The 23,552-nt window shown below is 39.7% G+C and overlaps 1 pseudogene; it reads right to left on the bottom strand.

Annotated features, from left to right (window-relative positions):
• Positions 1-18,618: 18,618 nt before the first annotated feature.
• Positions 18,619-21,429, bottom strand: LOC122467994 (annotated as a pseudogene).
• Between the last annotated feature and the right edge of the window lie 2,123 nt (positions 21,430-23,552).

Below are 23,552 nucleotides of genomic sequence, written 5' to 3'. Positions count from 1 at the left end.
TCCTCAGGTCTAAAATGAGTCTCTTGTAGACAGCAAATAGATGGGTCTTGTTTTTTTATCCATTCTGATACCCTATGTCTTTTGGTTGGCGCATTTAATCCATTTACATTCAGTGTTATTATAGAAAGATACGGGTTTAGAGTCATTGTGATGTCTGTATGTTATATGCTTATAGTGATGTCTCTGGGACTTTGTCTCTCAGGGTCCCCCTTAGGATCTCTTGTAGGGCTGGTTTTGTGGTGACAAATTCCTTCAGTTTTTGTTTGTTTGGGAAGACCTTTATCTCTCCTTCTATTCTAAATGACAGACTTGCTGGATAAAGGATTCTCGGCTGCATATTTTTTCTGTCTAGCACCCTGAAAATCTCGTGCCAATTCTTTCTGGCCTGCCAAGTGTCAAAAGAGAGATCAGTCACGAGTCTTATAGGTCTCCCTTTATATGTGAGGGCACGTTTACCCCTTGCTGCTTTCAGAATTTTCTCTTTATCCTTGTATTTTGCCAGTTTCACTATGATATGTCATGCAGAAGATCGATTCAAGTTACTTCTGAAGGGAGTTCTCTGTGCCTCTTGGATTTCAATGCCTTTTTCCTTCCCCAGTTCAGGGAAGTTCTCAGCTATTATTTCTTCAAGTACCCCTTCAGCACCTTTCCCTCTCTCTTCCTCCTCTGGGATACCAATTATGCGTATATTATTTCTTTTTAGTGTATCACTTAGTTCTCTAATTTTCCCCTCATACTCCTGGATTTTTTTATCTCTCTTTTTCTCAGCTTCCTCTTTTTCCATAACTTTATCTTCTAGTTCACCTATTCTCTCCTCTGCCTCTTCAAGCCGAGCTGTGGTGGTTTCCATTTTGTTATGCATTTCGTTTAAAGCGTTTTTCAGCTCCTCGTGACTGTTCCTTAGTCCCTTGATCTCTGTAGCAAGAGATTCTCTGCTGTCCTGTATACTGTCTTCAAGCCCAGCGATTAATTTTATGACTATTATTCTAAATTCACTTTCTGTTATGTTATTTAAGTTCTTTTTGATCAGCTCATTAGCTATTGTTATTTCCTGGAGATTCTTCTGAGGGGAATTCTTCTGCTTGGTCATTTTGGATAGTCCCTGGCGTGGTGAGGACCTGCAGGGCACTTCCCCTGTGCTGTGGTGTATTACTGGAGTTGGTGGGTGGGGCCGCAGTCAGTCTGATGTCTGCCCCCAGCCCACCGCTGGGGCCACAGCCAGACTGGTGTGTGCCTTCTCTTCCCCTCTCCTAGGGGCGGGATTCACTGTGGGGTGGTGTGGCTCGTCTGGGCTACTTGCACCCTGCCAGGCTTGTGATGCTGGGGATCTGGCGTATTAGCTGGGGTGGGTAGGCAAGGTGCTCCAGGGCAGGAGGGGCAGGCTTAGATCGCTTCTCCTTAGGTGATCCACTTCAGGAGGGGCCCTGTGGCAGCGAGAGGGAGTCAGATCCGCTGCCGGAGGTTTGGCTCTGCAGAAGCGCAGAGTTGGGTGTTTGCACGGAGCGAGCAAGTTCCCTGGCAGGAACCAGTTCCCTTTGGAATTTCGGCTGGGCAATGGGCGGGGGAGATGGCGCTGGCGAGCGCCTTTGTTCCCCACCAAACTGAGCTCTGTTGTCAGGGGGCTCAGCAGCTCTCCCTCCCTTTGTCCTCCAGCCTTCCCGCTTTCTGAGCAGAGCTGTTAACTTATGACCTCCCAGACGCTAAGTCGCGCTTGTTGTGGGAACACAGTCCTTCAGGGCCCTCCGCTTTTGCAAGCCAGACTCGGGGGCTCTGCTTGGCCGGCGAGCCGCCCCTCCGCCCCGGCTCCCTCCCGCCAGTCCATGGAGCGCGCACCGCCTCGCTGCCCTTCCTACCATCTTCCGTGGGCCTCTCGTCTGCGTTTGGCTCTGGCGACTCCGTTCTGCTAATCCTCTGGCGGTTTTGTGGGTTATTTAGGCAGATGTAGATGGAATCTAAGTGATCAGCAGGACGTGCGGACAGCCCAGCATCCTCCTAAGCCACCATCTTGCCGCAACTCCCAAAAACTTAAACTCATTGACAGAAATACCATAATAGTAAGAGACTTCAACACCGAACTCACAGCAATTGATATATCATCTAATCAAAATATCAACACGGAAACAATGGCTTTAAGTGACACACTGGACCCGATGGATTAACGGATATATTTAGAACATTTCATCCTAAAGCAGCAGAATATACATTCTTCTCCAGTGCACATGCAACATTCTCCAGAATAGACCATATACTGGGACACAAATCAGCCCTAAGTAAGTACAAAAAGATCGAGAATATACCATGCATATTTTCAGACCACAATGTTATGAAACTCGAAATCAACCACAAAAAAAAAGATTTGGAAGGGTAAGAAATACTTGGAGACTGAAGAACATTAGACCAAAGAATGAATGGGCTAAAGGGGAAATTAAAAAGTATATGGAAGTCAATGAGAATGATGACACCACAACCCAAAACCTCTGGGACACAGCAAACACGGTCATAAGAGGAAAATATATAGCAATCCAGGCTTTCCTAAAGAAGGAAGAAAGATCTCAGATACACAACCTAACCTTACGCCTTAAGTAGCTGAAGAAAGAACAGCAAATAAAACCCAAAACCAGCAGAAGACAGGAAATAATAAAGATTAGAGCAGAAATTAATGCTATCAAAACCAAAAAACACAGTAGAACAGATCAATGAAACCAGAAGCTGGTTCTTTGAAAGAATTAACAAAATTGATAAACCACTAGCCAGTTTGATCAAGAAGAAAAAGGAAAGGACCCAAATAAGTAAAATCAAGAATGAAAGAGGAGAGATCACAACCAACACAACAGAAATAAAAACAATCATAAGAGAATATCCTGAGCAAGTATATTCCAATAAAATGGGTAATCTTGAAGAAATGGAAAAATTCCTAGAAACATACACACTAGCAAAACTGAAACAGGAAGAAATAGAAAATTTGAACATACCCATAAACAGGAAATCAAATTAGTAATCAAAAATATGCCAAAAAAAAAAAAAAGAGAGTCCAGGGCCAGATGGTGTTCCAGAGGAATTCTACCAAACATTTAAGGAAGGGTTAACATCAACCTCAAGAAAGTAGGGATAGAAGGATCATACCATGAGATCATAAAAGCCATATATGAAGGACCCAATGCTAATATCATCCTCAGTGGAGAAAAACTGAAAGCTTTCCTCCTAAGGTCAGAAACAAGATAGGGATGTCCACTCTCACCACTGTTATTCAACATAGCATTGGAAGTCTTAGCCTCTGCAATCAGACAACACAAAGAAATAAAAGGCATCCAAATCGGCCAGGAGGAGGTCAAACTTTCATTCTTTGCAGATGACATGATACTCTATATGGAAAACCCAAAAGATTCCTTGAAAAAACTGCTAGAACTGATTCATGAATTCAGCAAAATTGCAGGATATAAAATCAATGCACAGAAACCAGTTGCATTCCTATACACCAACAATGAAGTGACAGAAAGAGAAATCAAGGAATTGATTCCATTTACAATTGCACCAAAAACCATAAACTACCTAGGAATAAGTCTAACCAAAGAGGTGAAAACTTCATGCGCTAAAAAACTATAGAAAGTTTATGAAAGAAATTGAAGAAGACACAAAAAAATGGAAAAAGATTCCATGATCCTGGTTAGAAAGAACAAATATTGTTAAAATGTCGATTCTACTAAAAGCAATCACACATTCAATGCAATACCTATAAAAATAACACAAGCATTCTTCACAGAGCTAGAACAAATAATCTTAAAATTTGTATGGAAGCAGAAAAGACCCCGAATAGCGAAAGCAATCTTTTTTTTTTTCAACGTTTATTTATTTTTGGGACAGAGAGAGACAGAGCATGAACAGGGGAGGGGCAGAGAGAGAGGGAGACACAGAATCGGAAACAGGCTCCAGGCTCTGAGCCATCAGCCCAGAGCCCGACGCGGGGCTCGAACTCGCGGACCGCAAGATCGTGACCTGGCTGAAGTCGGACGCTTAACCGACTGCGCCACCCAGGCGCCCCCACGAAAGCAATCTTATAAAAGAAAACCAAAGCAGGAGGCTTCACAATCTCAGATTTCAAGCTATACTACAAAGTTGTAATCATCAAGACAGTATGGTACTGGCACAAGAACAGACACTGAGATCAATGGAATATAACAGAGAACCCAGAAATTGACCCACAAACGTATGGCCAACTAATCTTTGACAAACCAACAAAGGATATCCAATGGAATAAATACAGTCTCTTCAGCAAGTGGGGCTGGGAAAACTGGACAACTACATGTAGAAGAATGAACATGGACCACTTTCTTACAACATACACAAAAATAACCTCAAAATGCATGAAAGACCTCAATGTAAGACAGGAAGTCACCAAAATCCTCGAGGAGAAAGCAGGCATAAACCTCTATGATCTTGCCCGCAGCAACTTCTTGTTCAACACATCTCCAGAGGCAAGGGGAACAAAAGCAAAAATGAACTACTGGGACACCATCAATATAAAAACTTCTGCACAGTGAAGTTAACCATCAGCAAAACTAAATGGCAACTGACAGAATTTGAGAAGATATTTGCAAGCGACATATCAGATAAAAGGTTAGTATCCAAAATCTATAAAGAATTTATCAAACTCTAACACCCAAGAATCAAACAATCCAGTGAAGAAATGGGCAAAAGACATGAATAGACACTCTCCAAAGAAGACATCCAGATGGCCAACCAACACATGAAAAAATGCTCAACATCACTAATCATCGGAGAAATACAAATCAAACCCACAATGAGATACCACCTCACACCTGTCAGAATGGCTAACATTAACAACTCATGCAACAATAGGTGTTGCCAAGGATGCAGAGAAAAAGGTTTCTTTTGCATTGTTGGTGGGAATACAGGCTGGTGCAGCCACTCTGAAAAACAGTATGGAGGTTCCTCAAAAAAGTAAAAATAGAACTACCCTACGACCCAGCAATTTCACTACTAGGTATTTATCCAAGGGATATAGTTATGCTGTTTCAAAGGGACACATACACCCCAATGTTTATAGCAGCACTATCAACAAGAAGCAAAGTATGGAAAGAGCCCAAATGTCCATAGATGGATGAATGGATAAGGAAGATGTGGTATATATATACAATAGAGTATTACTCAGCAATCAAAAAGGATGAAATCTTGCCATTTGCAACTATGTGGATGGACCTGGAGGGTATTATGTTAAGTGAAATTAGAGTTTTAAAGACAAATATCAAATGACTTCACTCATACGAGGACTTTAAGAGACAAAACAGATGAACATAAGGGAAGGGAAGCAAAAATAATATAAAAACAGGGAGGGGGACAAAACATAAGAGCCTCATAAATATGGAGAACAAACAGAGGGTTACTGGAAGGGTTGTGGGAGTGGGGTTGGGCTAAATTAGTAAGGGGCACTAAGGAATCTACTCCTGAAATCATTGTTTCACTATATGCTAACTAATTTGGATGTAAATTAAAAAGAAATAATAAAATTAAAAAAAAAAGAAGAAGAAGAACTGTTGTCCAGGGAGCCCTCCCTCTGGGACCCCTGCCAAGACATCAGACAGAACTTGTCATGAGATTTTCTTTTTCCTCCTAAGGAAGAAAGTGCACTTTGAATTACTCAATCTAAGTCAGGTTTTCCTGAGCCACTTCCTGAGTACACTCTTTGGGACTACCCAGGTGTTGAGGGAGTTGAGGAAGCAGCCTATGTACCAGCTCCCTACTCTTTAATACAAGACTATGCAGAGCCACTTGAACACCCTGACATTTCCCCTCTTTCCTTGTGGGCCTGGTTTCAAGTCTGCCAAGTCTCAAACATATTGTGGGCAAGATCATGTGATATTTGTGTCATCACTAACCTTTGGGAGTGTGCAAGGAGATCCTAAGAAAGGATTGAAGAATATCCAAAGCACAAGCTTTATACAAAAGTAAACCCATTGAGCTGTATTATCCAGAATTGGAAAACATTCAGGTACCCCCCCATCCCCAAATCAGATGATTTTCTCCTATGAAACAGCCTAGCCACAATATGTTTTGGAGCATGAAGAGAAGTGGCCAGAAAATGGAAACTTAAATTTTAGTATGAGATTGCAAATGGGCTTATTTATTTTAAGAGGAAAAAATGGGATGGGATTGCATATATTCAGTGCTTTATGGCATTATATCAAAATGAGGGAAATATGAATATACATACAAGGGAAATGTAAATTTTTTAAACTAAAAACCAAAGCTAAAATCCTACAAAAATGCTTTCTATACTAAAATACCAGTTTGATGGTGTGTGTGGATGGCTCAGTCAGTTAAGCGTCCAACTTCAGCTCAGGTTGTGATCTCACAGTTTGTGAGTTTGAGCCTTGCATCAGGATCTGTGCTGACAGCTCAGAGCCTGAAGCCTGATTCAGATTATGTGTCTCCCTCTCTCTCTACCCCTCCCTCACATGCGCTCTGCCTGTCTTTCTCAAAAATAAATAAACATTAAAAAATTTTAAAAAAATACGTAAATGATGAAGAACCACTCCTTCAGGTCCACATAAAGTTAGAGGTCTTTTTTCCCAATCCCTGCCTCTACCTCTAAATTGGCCACTGGGTCCTAATGAGTTCCTCCCTTATTCCCTGACACTCAGACCCCAGCTCCTTCAGCTATGTCAGCGCCTGCCCTAATCTTTATTAATGCCCCCAAATCAATTTCTGACTTCTCCTGTATAGTTTTATCCTCCCTTACCAGATATCACTTCCAGTTTAGAGACCAGTTTTAAGTCTGAGACTTGAATACTTTCACTGAGGCAAGTACCTGTTGGAAACAGGTATCTTATAGTGTGCAATTCCCATTTTATACTTCAGACATATACAATTGGAAGTCATACACCAAAGGGGTATGGGCTAACCACATTGAGTTTATAAATTCAATGCAAGGTATCTTTTCTACGCACAATCTGACCTGGGAAGACTTTTAAGCTTTTCTAACCACTCTTCTAATGGCAGAAGAAAAATCTTTGCTAGCAAAAGCCAGGGAATAAGCTGATACAGAATATCAGCCAGATCAGGCTCTTAGAGACCAAGTGAAGAGACAGTGCTGGATGCTGACTCTGAATGGAATCCTAACTCCTTTGATGGGAGAGAGAGTTTAGGGTGCTTTCATAACCTTCTTTTTAAAGCTGTGCAAGAGATTAGTATATCTCCTATAAACTTGTCAAAATTAAGGGAGAGTCAACAAGGGACAGTTGGGAATCCATCAGTCTTTTTGGAAAGGCTTCAGGATTGCCTGACATGGATTACAAACTTGGAAGGCTTAAGGTAGTCAAATGGTTTTCAGTACCTAGTTCACATCTCAAAGTGCTCCAGAAATCCATAGGAAACTTCAAAAATTGGCTCTAGATTCCACACTAATCCCACTCAGCTCATAGAGTCAGCTTTCAGGGTGTACAATAATCAGGATGTGATGGAGGGAGAGAAAGAAGACAAGAAAAAACAAGCTGATCTAATTGGAGTAGCTCTACAGCTGCACAAAGTAACCAATGAGAGGAAAAGACACTATAGGTGAGCGCTGTGTGCTCCCTCCATGGGACCAAGAGGGTACCAACAAATTTGAGGTCCAGTCAATATGCAGATTGTAAGCAGGAGAGGCATTGGAAATGGGATTGTCCAAATCTGAAAGGGAAGGTAGAAGAGAAAAACTGAATTATTTTAATTGTTCCTCACTGAAGATGATATATAATCGGGTCATGGGCTCTCCAGTTGGTCTTGGAAAATCAGACCCTCACCTCTATATAACCTTAATGGTGGAAAGACAGCCAGTAAAATTTTTACTCATACCAGAACCCCTTTTTCTGTGTTAATACCCAAAAGGGTGTCCTTTCTAATGAAAACTGTAAGACAAAAGGAGTCTCAGGAAAAGGAAAGACAAGATGTTTCTGGAGACTTTGAACTGTGAAATAGGATCAAAGTTCTTAAAAAATATATTTCTTTTATGTGCCAGAGTGTGTTGTTTTTCTTTTAGTGTGAGACATTTTTGTTAAGTATGAGGGCACAATGAGTTGGAAACAGAACAAATTAAAAATCCAAGTCCTAGGGGCACCTGGGTGGCCAAATCTTGATTTCCGCTCAGGTCATGATCTCATGGTTCATGGGTTTTGAGACACGCGTCGGGCTCGGTGCTGACAGTGAAGAGCCTGCTTGGGATTTTTCTGTCTACCTCTGTCTCTGCCTCTACACCGCTTATGTTTTCTCCCTCTCTCAAAATAGATAGATAGATGATAGATAGATAGATAGATAGATTTCACTTTTCCTCTGCAAAAAGTGAAAGTTTGACTTCCTCCTTGCCAATTTGGATGTCTTTTATTTATTTTCTTTTATTGTCTGATTGCTGAATCTAGGATTTCCAACACTATGTTGAAAAGTAGTGGTGAGAAGTGAGAATGGACATCCCTGTTGTGTTCCTGACCTTAAGGAGAAAGCTCTCAGTTTTTACCCATTGAGGATGATGATAGCTGTGGGTCTTTTGTATCATCTTTATCATCTTGAGGTATGCTCCTTCTAGCTTTTATCAAGCAAGGATGCTGTATTTTGTCAAATGCTTTTTCTGCATCTATTGAGAAAATCATGTGGTTCTTATCCTTTCTTTTATTAATGTGATGTATCACATTGATTAATTTGTTGATATTGAACCATCCCTGCATCCCAGGAATAAATTCCACTTGATCTAAGTGAATAATTCTTTTAAAGTATTGTTCAATCCTGTCTGCTGGTATCTTGTTGAGAATTTTTGCATCCATGTTCATCAGGGAAATTTGTCTGTAGTTCTTCTTTTTAGTGAAGTCTTTGTTTTTTGGAATCAAAGACATGCTGGCCTCACAGAATGAGTTTGTAACTTTTTCTTCCATTTCTATTTTTTGGAACAGCTTCAAAAGAAGCGGTGTTAACTCTTCTTTCAGTGTTTGGTAGAATTCTCCTGGAAAGTCTTCTTGCCCTGGACTCTTGTTTTTTGGGAGAGTTTTGATTACTGATTAAACTTTTTTACTGGTTATGGGTCTGTTAAAATTTTCTAATTTCTTCTTGTTTCAGTTTTGTTAGTTTATATCTTTCTAGGAATTTACCCATTTCTTCCAGATTGCCCAATTTGTTGGGTTATGTTTGCACATAAAATTCTCTTATAATTGTTTGTATTTCTGTGGTGTTGGTTGTGATCTCTCCTCTTTATTAGTGATTTTATTTGGGTCCTTTCCTTTTTCTTTTTGACCAATCTGGTTAGGGGTGTATCAATTTTCTTAATTCTTTCAAAGAATGAGCTCCTGGTTTCCTTGATGTGTTCTAGTGTGGTTCTTTTTGTTGTTGTTGCTTGTTAACATTCATTTTTTCTTTAATTTTTATTAGTTCCCTTCTTCTGCTCGTTTTGGGTTTTATTTGCTGTTCTTTTTCCATATCTTTCAGGTTTAAGGTTAGATAAATCTGAGCCCTTTCCTCCTTCTTTAGGAAGGCTGGATTGATATATACTTCCCTCTTAGGACTGCCTTTGCTGCATCCCAGAGGTTTTGGGCTCTCACGTTTTCATTTTCATTTTTTTCCATGTACTTTTACATTTCCTCTTTAATTTCTTGGTTAATACCTTCATTCTTCAATGGAATGTTCTTTAATCTCCAAGAATTTATGGTCTTTCCAATTTTTTCTTGTGGTTAATTTTGAGTTTCATAGTGTTGTGGTCTGAAAATATGGAATGTATGATCTCTATCTTTTTGTACTTGTTGAGGACTGATTTGTGACCCAGTATGTGATCTTTTCTGGAGAATGTTCCATGTGCGTTGGAGAAGAATATATATTCAGCTGCTTTATGATGAAATGTTTGGCTCTATCTGTTAAATACATCCAGTCCAGTGTGTCATCCAAAGCCATTGTTTTCTTGTTGATTTTTCTGCTTCCATGATCTATTCATTGTTGTAAGTGATGTGTTGAAGTCCCCTACTATTATGGTATTATTATCAATGAATCTCTTTATGTTTGTGGTTAATTGCTTTATATATTTGGGTGCTTACACGTTGGGCAGATAAGTATTTACAGTTGTTATTTCTTCTTGGTAGGTAGAACCCTTAATTATGATGTAATGCCATTCTTCATCTCTTGTTACAGTCTTTATTTTAAAATCTAGTTTGTCTGATATAAGTATGGCTAATCCAGCTTTCCTTTAATGATCATTAGCATGATAGATCGTTCTCCATCTGCTTACTTTCAATCTGCAGTTGTCTTTAGGTCTAAAATGAGTCTCTTGTAAGCAGCATGTACATGCATCTTGTTTTCTAAGTCATTCTGATACATTATGTCTTTTTATTGGAGCATTTAGTCCATTTAGAGTGAGTACTGAAAGATATTAATTTAGTTCCATTGTGTTGCCTGTAGAGCTGGTATTTCTGGTGATTTTCTCTGGTCCTTTCTAGTCTTTTTTGTTTTTGGTCTTTTTTGTTTTGTTTTGTCTTTTCTCCACTCAAAGACCCATCCTTAAAATTTATTGCAGGGCTGGTTTAGTGATCACAAATTCCTTCAGTTTTTGTTTCTCTGGGAAAGTCTTTATCTCTCCCTCTATTTTGAATGGCAGCCTTGTGGATAAAGAATTATTGGCTGCACTATTTTTCCAGTTCGGCACTTTGAATATATCCTGTCATTACTTTCTGGTCTGCCACGTTTCTGTGGATAGTTCTGATGCAGATTTGGTCTGTCTTTGCTTATAGGTTAAGGACTTTTTTCCCTTGCTGTTTCCATAATTCTTTCCTTGCCTGTGTGTTTTGTGAATTTGACTTCGATACACCTTGGTGATGATCAGTGTTTGTTTAATCTACTGGGAGTTCTCTGTGCTTCTTGGATTTTGATGTCTGTATCATTCCACAGATAAGGAAAGTTTTCCAGTATAATTTGTTCACATAAATCTTCTGACCCCTTTTCTCTCTTAATCTTCTGGGAGTCCTATGATTCAGATGTTATTACTTGTTAATGTCACTGAGTAATCTAAGTCTTGTATCATGATCTTTTGCCTTTGTTTCCCTCTTTTTTCCTGCTTCATTATTTTCCATAATTTTATCTTCTACATCGCTGATTCGTTACTCTGCTTCATCCGTCCTTGCTGTTGTGGCATTTATTCAAGATTGCATCTCAGTTATAACATTTCTATTTTTGGCCTGACTAGATTTTAGTTCTTTTATCTCCACAGAAAGGGATTCTTTGCTGTTTTCTATGTGTTTTTCAACCCCAGCTAGTATTCTCATAGTCATGGTTTTAAATTCTATTTCAGACATCTTACTTATATCTGTGTTTATTAAGTCTTGGGCCATCATTTCTTCCTGTTTTTCTTTTGGTGTGAATTTCATTTTTTTTTCATTTTGGAGAAAGAAAAAATAATAAACTTAAAAAAATTAAATTAAAAAATTAAAAAAACAAACCAAAAAATTAAATAAATGAAGATGGGTCCTAGATGTGTTTCATTCTGCTTGTTGAAAAAGCTTAATGGAGAGAAAAGGGAAAGAAAAGAAAAAATAGGTAAGAAAATTTTTTTAGTTAGAAAAATATTATATAGGGGAGTCTGGGTGGCTCAGCCAGTTAAGTGTCTGACTTTGGCTCAGGTCATGATCTCACAGTTCATGAGTTCAAGCCCCACATTGGGCTCTGTGCTGGCAGCTCAAGGCCTGCAGCCTGCTTCAGATTCTGTGTCTCCCTCTCTCTCTGCCCCTCCCCCACTCATCCTCTGTCCCTCTCTCTTTCTCAAAAATAAATAAACATTACTATATATATATATATACATATATATATGTATATATATATAAAATAACCAAAATGAAATAGAATAAAACATTTAAACAATAAAAAGTAAAGTAACAAATAAAATATTTTTTTCTCTTTCTGTATCCAATAAAGAGAAAGAAAGAAGAAAAAAATAAGCAAAAACAGAAATAAAGAAAATTAACAAATAAAAGATCCTGCAAGCAGAATGAATCCTGGATGAAATTACATCCAATTTCCCCTAGGACTGAAAGTATGAAGGACTCTATAGTCCATACACACTGCGGGTGGAGGGATTTGTACTAGTCTCCTGGGGGATGTGCTTGGAGGGCACAGTTGGGCGGGGCTTCATGTAATGGCTCTGTTCTCCATTAGGTGGCACTGCTTATCTTACTGGGATGGAACCATGTGTATGGACACGTGTGTGCACACATGCCCACATGCAGGAGAGGTAAAGATAGCTTCACCCAGCTCCCCAGTCTCTGGTGCAGGAACTTCACACTCTCACTGACTTGGACTCAAGTTCCTCTCTTTTGTCTCAGGCCTGTGCTCACTCCCTGCTGCTACAATGTCTGTGTCCAAGCTGTCCCCTGCCAGGCAGCACCTCCCTCCAGGGTTTTATCTCAGATGAATTTGTGTTTCAAAGCCTCACACTTGTTTGGACCCATGCTGTCTAAGGGCGGATCTGACTGAGCAATGGCCTGGTGCCACTTGCCCCAGAAAACATTCATGTGATTGTGCAGTGGCTGAGGTTCAGAGATTATGGCAAATCACAACACACAGCTGGCACCAGGTTTTGCTGCACTCTGGTGTCTTTGTCCCAACAGCAGCAAATATGGTTGCTCTCTGGTGTCTGCTGGGACCTTTGCTTATGGTGAGGCCATATGGCCTATACCAAATGCACTCCAAACAGGAGAATCACTTCTCCCTGTGTGTTACACAGACCCCTCAGAACATACTGCCTGCTCCCAGGGATTCTCCCTGCTTCCTCACCAAAGAATCGCCAGGCATTGAACTCCAAAACTTCACACTCTGCACTCCACTCTTTATAGAATCCTTATGTCATTGAAACCCGCTCTTTCCTTCCTGTCAGTGGCTTAGCAGAACATATTTTGTTCAGCCCCCTGTGAGTGTTTTCACTCTTTCTTTCTATTTATTTTCAGCTCTTTTGTGGGGAATACTTTTCTTACACAATCCCATTGTGCCACACTCTCTCCCTTTCTCTTACTCTCTGTACTCTCTCCTCTCTAGGATTCTTACCCTCTGCAGCCTCTACCCCCAATTCACCTCTGTACACCATGTACCTGTCAAGTTCTGTGGCTCAAGTTATGCAGACTGTTGCATTGATCCTCTGATCAATTTCCTAGGTGTTCAAAATTGTTTGGTGCTAATCTAGTTGTGTTTCAGGGATAAGACAAGATCAGAGTTTCCATACTGCTCTGCCATCTCAACTCCTCTGAGTCCAAATCTTGATCTTCATTCAGGTCATGATCTCGGGGTTACTGAGATAGAGGCTTTGTGGGGCTCTGTGCTAACAGCACGAAACGTGATTTGGATTCTCTGTCTCTGCCCCTCCACCCTAAAAATAAATAAATAAACTTAAAAAAAGAAGGAGAACTAACTACAGACCAGCTTATGATAGTTTGGACCCCACACCAGGCTTCTAGTTTACTAGAAATCAAGGGATGTCTGTGGCTGTCTCCAAATAGAATACTAAAATATCAGGCCATGATGATAAATAAACCCCAAATAAAGCTAAAGCCATGTCACACCTTAAATCCAGCCACTCCAACCTTTATCACTGAGATACCCAGGATTTTCCATAAGTAGTTGATCAAGTTTACTCTAGTCACAAAGGTTTCCAGAGTGAGCCTCTGTCCAGTGCAGTGGAAATATTATTTGTAGATGTTAGCAGTTTTATGGAAAACAGACTAAGGAGGGAAGGATATGCAGTAGTTCTCCTAAATACTCTTGTAGAGTCTAAGATACTGGTCCCAGGCACCTCAGCACAAAACAGAGAAATAATTACTCTAACCAGAGCACTAGAACTGGAGAAAAACAAGATGTTAACTATTTACACTCATTCTAAATATGTCTTCTCTGTAATACATTCCTGTGAAGCCATATGGAGGGAAAGAAAACTGTTAAATAGTAAAAATAAAGAAATTAAATATGGCAAGGAAATCCACAGGCTTCTAGAAGCAGTATCTAAGTCTAAATAATTGTCAATGGTTCGTTGCAGAGGTCATCAAAAAGGACATTCAGAAGTAATAAAGGAAAATAATATGGCTGATGTGGCTTCAGATAAGCCCACCAACTCTGGGAAGATTTTACAAATGCCATTAATTCCCTCCCTACCACTATATACGCTCACTCAAGCATATTCCTAGAATGAGATAAAAGAAGGTATCAAATTAGGCTATCAATTATCTCAAATAATCAGAGAATGAATGACAAATGACAATATGAGAATCTGGGTACCTAATCAGACTCCTTAGGGACTCCTTAAGAGTATACATGACCCAGCCTTTTATGATAGGGAAGCTCTATACTTGTGATTAATAAAGATTATGAGCACCCCGGGAATGAAGGAACTTACTGAGAAAATAACAAACCAATGTGCTTAATGCCAGATATATAATGTATGATCCAGACCTTTGTTACCCCCTCTAGCTATAGCAATACAGATCTGGGGGATAATGCCAGGGGAGTTTCTGTGAACAGACTTTACTGTAATGCCAGTGCTTTTTGTGTTTGTGGATACATTCACTTCATGGTCTGAGGCCTTTGCTTAAAGGATAGAAAGAGCTAATAAAGTAACAAAAGCCTTAATAAAATAATAATAATAATAATCATTAATTTTGAATGACCTTGGCAATTGACCTTCAAAAATTACTTAGTATTTTGGTCTTTTTTAAAATTTGTTTTGTTTCTTAAATTCCACATATGAGTGAAATAATAGGGTAATTTTCTTTCTTTTATTTCACTTAGTATTTTACTTTCTAGAGTACTGAATAATGTATAGAATTATTGAATCACTATATTGTACACATGAAACTAATATAACGCTGTATGTTAATTATACTATAATTTAAAAAATAAATACATAAAAATTAAAACAAATCATTTCTGAGGTAAGAAAAGCCTTAAATATCAAATTGAGGTTAGAGTCTACCTGGAGACCTAAGTCTTCCAGGAAGACAGAACAGGCTAACATAACTCTGAAAAAGACCCTGCCAAAGCTATGCCAGGAAACACAGAAAAATTGGTTAAAGTTACTACAAGTGGTTCTTACCAGAAGGAGAGCTGCTTCAAAGCACAAACTAAAGCTTGGTCTATTCAAAATGACAAGTGGGAGGCCCTTTACAAAATATCTTGACTCCTCCTCACCCAGACATGGAGGTTTAGCTAGCCATTAAGCATATAATTAGCTATGAAAGATGGTGAATGTAATCAACAAGAATGGAAAACTTTTCCTCCCTCCACCCACTAAAACTAAATTTCACCCATATATACCTGGGGACTGGGTATACCTCAAAATTTGGAAAAGTGGGTCACTCCAGGACAACAACCATCCACCTATATGCACAAGGCCCTGTATAAATATAATTCAGCCATAAAAATAATGAAATTGTGCCATTGCAGACTGAAGTCTTCAGGAAGACTGTAACCTCCATTTGACATGGATGGAGCTAGTGAGTATAATGCTAGGTGAACCAAGTCAGTCAGAGAAAGACAAATACCATATGATTTTACTCATGATTTTGCTCATATGTGGAATTTAAGAAACAAAACAAACAAGCAAGAGAGAGACAGAGAGACAGAGAGAGAGAGAGAAACCTAGAAACAGACTCTAACTATGAAGAAAAAACTCATGGTTACAAAGAGGAGGTGGGTGGGTAAATGGGTGAAATAGGCGATGGGGATTAAGAAGCACACTTGTCATGATGAGTACCGAGTGATGTATAGAAGTGTTGAATGGCTATATTGCACACCTGAAACTTATATAATACTGTACATTAGCTAACTGGAATTAAAATAAAAACTTTACAATAAAATAAAATAAAATGAAATGAAATTAAAGGAAGTTGTAACTCGGATCCATCATAATAGAATAAAAAGGCATCTACACCAAGACCCAGCAGTACATGCTACCAGCAACCACATGACGATAATCAACCTTGTGAGCCAGTCACTGACCTAAAACTTGTATTAAGAAGACAATCACAAGGTGAGCAGAGCCTCAATGGCTATGGGTGTTCAGATTTATACCACAGTAATTTCTCTTTTTTTATTTAAAAATTTTTTTTAATGTTTTATTTAAGACAGAGAGAAACAGGGGCGCGTGGGTGGCGCAGTCGGTTAAGCGTCCGACTTCAGCCAGGTCACGATCTCGCGGTCCGGGAGTTTGAGCCCCGCGTCAGGCTCTGGGCTGATGGCTCAGAGCCTGGAGCCTGTTTCCGATTCTGTGTCTCCCTCTCTCTGCCCCTCCCCCGTTCATGCTCTGTCTCTCTCTGTCCCAAAAATAAATAAACGTTGAAAAAAAAATTTAAGACAGAGAGAGACAGAGCATGAATGGGGATAGGGCAGAGAGAGAGGGAGACACAGAATCTGAAGCAGGATCCAGGCTCTGAGCTGTCAGCACAGAGCCTGACTCGGGGCTCGAACTTATGAACTGTGAGATCATGACCTGGGCTGAAGTCGGATGCTCAACCAACTGAGCCACCTGGGTGACCCTATACCACAGTAATTTCTATCTGTTACTAGTTCCACTCTTCTTGTTTACTCAGTCTTATTGTTTGCTTCCAGGCCCACAGACGTATGGCCAACTGACCTTTGACAAAGCAACAAAGAATATTCAGTGAAATAAAGACTGTCTCTTTAGCAAATGGTACTCGGAAAACTCGACAGCAACATGCAGAAGAATAAACCTGGACCACTTTCTTACAACATACACAAAAATAAACTCAAAATGGATGAAAGACCTCAATGTAAGACAGGAAGCCATCAAAATCCTCAAGGAGAAAGCAGGCAAAAACTTCTCTGATCTTGCCTGCAACAATGTCTTACTCAACACGTCTCCAGAGGCAAGGGAAACAAAAGCAAAAATTAACTATTGGGACCTCACCAAAATAAAAAGCTTCTGCACAGTAAAGGAAACATTCAGCAAAACTAAAAGGCAACCAACAGAATGGGAGAAGATATTTGCAAATGACATATCAGATAAAGGATTAGTATCCAAAATCTATAAAGAATTTATCAAACTCAACACCCAAAAAACAAATAATCCAGTGAAGAAATGGGCAAAAGACATCAATAGACATTTCTCCAAAGAAGACATCCAGATGGCCAACCGACACATGACAAAATGCTCAATATCACTTATCATCAGAGAAATACAAATCAAACCCACAATGAGATACCACCTCACACCTGTCAGAATGGCTAACATTAACAACTCAGGCAACAACAGGTGTTGGCAAGGATGCTGAGAAAGAGGATCTTTTTTGCATTGTTGGTGGGGATGCAAGCTGGTGTAGCCACTCTGGAAAACAGTATGGAGCTTTTTAAAAAAACTAAAAATAGAACTACCCTACGACCCAGCAATTGCACTACTAGGTATTTATCCAAGAGATACAGGTGTGCTGTTTTGAAAGGACACATGCACCACCATGTTTATAGCAGCACTATCAACAGCAGCCCAAGTATGGAAAGAGCCCAAATGTCCATTGATGGATGAATGGATAAAGAAGATGTGGTGTGTTTACACACACACACACACACATACACACACACACACACAGTGGAGTATTACTAGCAATCAAAAAGAATGAAGTCTTGCCATTTGCAACTAGGTGGATGGAACTAGAGGGTATTATGCTAAGCGAAATTAGTCAGTCAGAAAAAGACAAATATCATATGACTTCACTCATATGAAGACTTTAAGATACAAAACAGATGAACATAAGGGAAAGGAAGCAAAAATAACATAACAACAGGGATGGGGACAAAACATAAGATACTCCTTAATATGGAGCACAAACAGAGGGTTACTGGAGGGGTTGTGGGAGGGGGAATGCTTTAAATGGGTAAGGGAATTAAGGAATCTACCCCTGAAATAATTGTTGTGCTATATGCTAACTAACTTGGATGTAAATTAAATAAAAGAAAATGGAAATTAAAAACAAAAGATTAAATCATTGTCTCTGAGACTATTTGATAATAAATGTTACAGCTTATTGTTAATACATGACAAATTATTTAATGTTCTAGTCTCCCCTGCTTGGATCTTATTTTATTTTTTCCTTATGAATATATTTTAAAATGGAGCAAAGTGTGACTGTACAATTCAAAACCCTAGAGCCACATAATCATCCAAAAATGAAGTGTTTTAATTTTAAAGAGCTTAAAAACACAATGACAATGAATCACTGATGTGCCTTAGGCACAGTCCCAAATCACTGCTAACTTAAAGCTATGTTGACTGTTTCCAAGAAAGAGAAAGCAGAGAACAAGTTTCAGTCTACAATGGGAAGGAACCAAACAAAAAGAAAACAATAATAAAGGTGCTTCCCAGCAGACTAAATTTTTCTTCATTTCCATGCTACACTTCTGGAAATGCTTATTCTTTTTACATGAATCTTTTCTTCACAACCTTTATCTTCTTTGAAATTGCAACCCTCTGACCAAGAGATGCCCACATTTACCCTGGCAGGATAGCCACTTCTATGCAGGATTTGCTTCCTCAATGTGGGCCCTCTTTCCCTGAAGGTGCAGATACCAAGCCAACTCTGCAGGGCCAAAGCCCCCAGGACTGTTTCAGCTTCACTTGTAGATTGGGGAGGAGGATTTGCTACATTTGTGTTTCAAAGACACAGCCCACTTCAGTTGTCCTTCTAAGTTGGCAAACTGTTCATAAAAAGCAAACTTGATCCTCTCTATGTGATGGCAGAGTTCGATTTCAGGGCCCAATTTTAAGCCCACACACTCTTGGGAGGGTAAGGAGCAACAGGGCCTGCCCATCAATTTCCTGGTCTAGAAATATTCTTGTTAATGGAGCATGATCAATGTATATGATGAACACAACAATATCTGTCACTTGCCACTTCGGGGGTTACTGTCCAGGTGAAGCCTTTCAGCAGCTTCAATCCTTTGGTGAAGGAGGTTTATTCTCATCATCAGAAAATGAAAAAGTGTGAAGCTCTTTTTTTCTTGTCTATCTGGATGCCCCAATGCATATATCTCGTTTTGGATGGGAGAAGAGTAACATGATTTTTTTTTCCTGACACTTCTGACTCTTCCTATAGCTCGTCCTGTTGCTCAGATATATTGCCTTCACTTAGGAAATCCTCCTCCTTTACACCTGGGTCATCCTCATTTTCACTCCCACTTCCCTGGGGCAAGCCTCCTGAGGCGTTATCAACAGATGCAGAGAAGTATTTCTTCTATGCGTCAAAATATTTTTCTGCCTCTTCCTCCTCTTACTGTTTTTTTTTTTTTCAGGGCACATGATAACTTACTATGCTCACCAGGTGGCCTCCCAATTCTTTTATTTTTCTTCTTCCCATACAGTGTGTATACTGGTCTTTGTAAGCACAGAGCAGTTCTAAGAATACTTGGTAAGAACCACCCAAGGGATGGGGAGATGAGGACAGATCTCCAGTCTGATGTAGGTTTGACAGCAGAACTCAGGCACCAAACCCACTATCTTCACTACCTCAGCAGTAGCCCAGTAACTCTTTCCTTTGTATTTGACTTTTAGAACCTCCCTACATCCATGCCACACAGAATATTTATTCAGCTGCAACTCTTGAAGGACATGACTGGGTTTATAGGCTGCATTGATAAGTAAAGTGAGTACCTCTCTGAGGACCAGAATATAGTTACCATGTCCTACAAATTGAGGCAGCTCATGGATTCTTAGTTAAGATATAGCCCTGAGAAGCAACGGTGGTTGAAGTATATCCTTGTAAAGTGTCATTTTCCATTAATCATCTGGGGAGTTCTGCTCTTAATTCATCAGGCTCTCATTGATAGTGCTGGAGGATGTCATTTGTTTTTCTGATTGAACCAGAAAAATTTCCTCCACTTGTGTACTTGTGTTCTGTTAGGGGCACTGAGGGCATGGGCATTGGTTTCACACCAGCCCAAAGGAAATACATCCATGGATTCTACAATTATAGTACATTCATGTATGAGCTCCTTAGAACCCACCTGGAGCCACCGGTAGGAGCCTCTCACTTCAGTAATGGTGGCAACACACACTTCTTCAGGGATAAGAGTGTTCACTGTCTCAAGCTTCATATTCTCTTTAAATTCATGCTCAGAAATTAGCGGAAAAAGGCACCTCTGGGGAGTAGTTTCAGCACCACACTGTTTGAGGTATTTGGTCCAATCAAATTCTTGGCCAGGGTATCCAGGAGGGTGGCTGAGGTGTAAAGCATTTTTCAGACTCCATTGCATGGGGAAAATACCAGGACTGTGGGCATGGCATACAAAAGATCACCTTGAATGATTTTCTGATTTCAAATCATCCATTTCCACCAAGAAGTACTTCTCATAAGAAAGCTTTACTACTGTAGTAGGAGAGATCCCACAAGGTGACCAGGGGTCCACAGCTTCCCATTTCATATTTACAGAGAATAAATGAGTGCTAATCACTTGTCCCTAAATAAGTATGATGGCAATTGCTCTTCCTCCTCATCTTTCACTTTGGCAAACTCTCTTGTCATTTGGCTTCAGATGTCAGATGGCTAGTGGGGGCTAAAGCTCATATCCTTACCGAGCAGCCCAACCTACCTGATGAAGAAATGGATCCAAGTAATACAACCAAATTCTCAAAATTATCAGAACTTTCAAGTTCTTTCTAATGCAGCTTCAGTAAAAATCAAGTAATCAGTGAGTCTTGGAAAGCTTAACATTCTAACCTAGAGCCAGGATCAATGAGATCTAAAGGATTCCTTCCATTATAGATGCCCTCTACCAGTGCACCAGGGGGACTGAAACCTCTCCTCAGGGTCTGCCGCAGAAACTCATCCCAATCAGACACTATCTCTGATGTCTTCTGGAGTTTCAATGGTCTTTTTTTAAAGTTTATTTATTTTGAGACAGAGAGAGAGAGGAGGAGGGGCAGAGAGAGAAGGAGAGAGAGAATCTCAGGCAGACTCTGCATGACAGCACAGTGCCCGATGCAGGGCTCCAACTCACAAACCATGAGATCATGACCTGAGCTGAAACCAAGAGTCAGATGCTTAACCGATTGAGCCACCTATACTCCCCTCAATGGTCTTCTTATTCTGCTCACACCTTTCAACCAGGTAGAAGTCAGCCTTCTTGATGTCACACCAGAAGTCTGCCCTCTGGCCATCACCATAGGTATTGCAGGGGAGGAGGAGCAACTGCTCACAGGTGGTAATGATGGTGGTGACCAGCCCAGTTGGTTTCCAGGTCTGTTTTCACAGCCACCTCCAGTCTTATCCCAGGATCAAACCTATTTTGAAAATGTGTGTCCACATGTTTAAAAGATCCATGGGGAATTACAGTGGACTCTGTCTCTTCTAGGTAATATTCCCAGCTCAATTCCACTTCTTCCAAACCAGATCCAGCAACTGCATCAAGTTGTTGCTACTGGCTCATTTCCACAGAACATGAGCTATCTCCTCCTCACACAAAGGACAAGCCTTATGGTTGTGCTAAGATCTGAAGTTTACATGTAGGTGTCAAGTATCTGTTCATTGGGCATTCATGGGTCCAAATGAAAATGCTCTAAACTCTTCAGTTGTTGTCCCCCAGGAAGAAGGGCATTCTCCTAAATAATCACAATGTTACTAAAGCACTTACCAGGAATTTTCATGTGCACCCTCACTCAATCACTGGCTTTTCCTCCTCCAGTGCTCCTTTTATTTCTTCCTTTCCCTGACCTGGCACTTCTACTCCTGCTGCCCTCTTTCCCTAGCTCCTGCCCTCCTTCATGCTGAGCTGTATGGGGCTGGTGGCTGGCTGGCAGCTCTTCCTGCTCTCTCTGCTCTGATTTTAAAACAAACACCTACTATCAGGGAAATACAAAATCAAAACCACAATGAGATACAACCTCACACCTGTCAGAATGCCTAAAATTAACAAGTCAGGAAACAACAGGTGTTGGTGAAGATGCAGAGAAAGGAGAACAGTTTTGCACTGTTGTTGGGAATGCAAACTTGTGCAGCCACTCTGTAAATCAGTATGGAGGTACCTCAAAAAATTAAAAATAATGACCCAACAATTACACTACTAGGTATTTATCCAAAGAATACAAATATGCTGATTCAAAGGGGCACATACACCCCAATGTTTATAGCAGTGCTATCAATAGTAACCAAATCAAGGAAATATATATAAATAGATGATATAGACATAGATAGATATAGATAGATGATAAAGATACAGATATATATGTGTATGTATGTGTGTATATATACATAATGGAATATTACTAGGTTATCAAAAAGAATAAAATCTTACTATCTGCAACAATGTGGATGGAACTAGAGTATATTATGCTAAGCTAAATAAGTCAGTCAGAGAAACACAAATATATGATTTCACTCATATGTGGAATTTAAGAAACAAAAAAAAAGGATGAACATAGGGGAAAGGAAGGGAAAATAAGATAAAAACAGAGAGGGAGGTAATCCATAAGAGACTCTTAAATAAACAGAACAAACTGCGTGTTTCTGGAAGGGAGATGGGTGGGTGTATCAACTAAATGGGTGATGGAAATTAAGGAGGGCACTTGTTAGGGTGAGCACTAGATGTTATATCTAAGTAATGAATGACTAAATTCTACTCCTGAAACCAATATTACAGTATTGGTTTCAACTAACTTGAATTTAAATTAAAACAAAGAAAAAAATAAATAAAAAGTAAAACAAATATCTTCCTCATGTTGGTTCTTGTCACTATTATCCTAAAGATGTCAAAAACTATAAATACACTGGAGCATCCTTGGGAGGTAAGTTTCCTAGTAAATATAAGTAAGATCACAGCAAAGGGAAACTACCTAAAGAACTGTTGGATTTACAAACCAAAATTGGAAGGTATGTATTTCATCCTGTATAAATGATCTTGACATAAAATGTGTTATGCATTCCCCTAAATCATTTGAAACTCCCCCTTCCATAGCCACAGAGAAATTCAACATGTAAATCTTGCTTCTATTATCAATGATACCAAATGGAGTGGAAGAGAATATCATTCTTAAATTGCATCTCAATGCAAAAACCATGTTATAAATGCACTTCTGATACAGGTAATGGTAGTCAAGAAGGTCTATTTTCTATAGTTCCTTTTAATGTTTATGATAATTAATTTTCAAATGAGACTCGCTGGTATTCAGAAAAGGAATATAATAGTACAACTGCAGAAAGATCAGTGTACGGCATGGACAGGATTGGCCAAACCTACAGGATTTGGGGAACTTCTCTATTTACCACCCAAGGCATTTAACAGTGATGACCTGGGTTCAAATAAATCATGCAGTCACATGGAATGGACCTTTGTCTTCTATATGCAGAGGCAGCCCAATCTGGGGCCTCAAGTTGTTTAACTGGCTTGACTCAACCCAGTCCTGCAGATTCTGCACACAATCAAGGGTATATTATTCATTTGTGGATCACCCAATCATTAGCTTCAAATGGGCTGTTCTCCAGCTGGAAATTTTATGTTCACAATTTTTGTTCATGTGTGCATTGATAATGTCCAGTTTCTTGGACAATGTACTT

This window comes from Prionailurus bengalensis, chromosome B3, assembly GCF_016509475.1.
Source record: "Prionailurus bengalensis isolate Pbe53 chromosome B3, Fcat_Pben_1.1_paternal_pri, whole genome shotgun sequence".
NCBI lineage: Eukaryota > Metazoa > Chordata > Mammalia > Carnivora > Felidae > Prionailurus > Prionailurus bengalensis.
The sequence above is the reverse complement of the archived record's forward strand: the minus strand, read 5'-3'. Positions and strand labels throughout refer to the sequence as shown.